This window comes from Echinops telfairi, unplaced genomic scaffold, assembly GCF_000313985.2.
Source record: "Echinops telfairi isolate 266 unplaced genomic scaffold, ASM31398v2 ScPeMD7_7404;HRSCAF=8442, whole genome shotgun sequence".
In the NCBI taxonomy this organism is placed as follows: Eukaryota; Metazoa; Chordata; class Mammalia; order Afrosoricida; family Tenrecidae; genus Echinops; species Echinops telfairi.
The window spans coordinates 1,208,519-1,210,123 of NW_022111304.1; positions in this window are offsets into that span (position 1 = coordinate 1,208,519).

Here is a 1,605-nt window from a genome sequence, read left to right on the forward strand (position 1 = left end):
TAAGATCAATAATCACGATTACCTAAATTCCAAAAGATAGAAAAGAAAAAAAAAATCTTACAGGCATCAAGTCAGTTCCAGTGCATAACAATGCAATAAGACTGGGTAGGACTGTCCCTGTGGGTTTCTGGGGCCATAACTTTTTATGGGAGCAAAAAACCTCATCTTTCTCCTGGTTAGTGCCTGGTGGTTTCTAACTGTGCCCTTGTGGTCAGCCACCACACATGTAACCACTCTGCCACCCGGGCTCTTCCAAACTTCAATAGAAGCAATCAATAATTATCACACGGATACTTGGGAGCAGAGGACTTCCAGCTGGGCCTTGAAGGATACATACAATTTCAGTAAGTGAAGATGACAATGGGACCAGTCCTAGGAAGGGCATTGTCAGGAGCATTGTCAGGAGCATTGTCAGTGGGCAATTTCACTCCTTGATTACGGGAACAGTAGTTCTGAGAAGGTTAGTAAAGGGGGAGGCGAGGAAGCTGGGAGGAGAAGAAGAGGTGGCTTCTGATGAGAATGAGGGGAGATTAGTGGGACATCTAACCAGAAAAATCAACCAAGGCCATTTGTATGGAGAAGGGGCTGAAAGGTTAGGCTGGGAAGTTTGGATTCTGTTCCCTAGTGGTTGAGAAACCAATGCAGATTTTTGCCCGGAGCAATGGTGTATTTCTGGCCTTTCTTTTAAAATGGTTAATACGGATAAACCTGAGAAAGGAAGGAACGGAAAGTTGAAGAAAGCCATTGCCTGAGTTCAGAAAGACAGATGCTGAGCACCTGAACCGGGGAAATGTGAATGAGGGGTGAGGTCTAGGGAAGAGGAAAGGATGCCGGACAGCCCCAACAGTTAAAACACTCAGCTGCTAATCATAGGGCTAAAGATTATCACCCATCTAAAAATGTTTTACAAGAAAGGGCTGGCAATCTACTATCAAAAGATCAGCCATTGAAAGCCCCCAGAGAGCACAGAACTATTCTATAAGACAGAATTCAATCAACTCTGTGATCCGGGGAGTTCCCCCGCCCCCACCCCCCATTATGGTAAATTCATGCATATGTTGTTGGGATCTCTGTGTCAGGCTCTATAGGACCTCTCTTTGTGTGTCCTCTGGAGTCTGGAGTCTCTCCAGTTTTGTTTCTCTCAGTACTTGTGTGTGATGTTCCTCTCCCCTACATATAGTCAGGCAGTACTCTCTTTTTCAGGTTTTTTGTCAAGGTTAAGGGTAAAGTTTGGAATCCCTGAGTGGTGCAAACAGTTCATCACTCGCTACTACTCAAGGTTGGTTCGTTCAAATCCATCCACAAGGGACTCAGAAGCAGGACCTGGAGCCCTGCTTCTGAAAAAGCATGGTCTCTACGAACCCCAGAAAGTGCGATTTTACTCTGAAGCACGTGGCATCACCCTGAATTGGATCCTACTCAGGAGTATCAGACTTATTTGTTTGTTGTTTTGTTTGTTTCATTTGCATGTTATTTTGTTTGGCTTAGGTGATAAAATGTCTCACTTTGAAGTTGCTTGGAGAGAGGGAGACTTCAGCAGGACCCCTTTCCCTGCCTGGACATCACCCAAACTTCTCCCAGATTTGTTTCCTTTGCTCCTCCCAA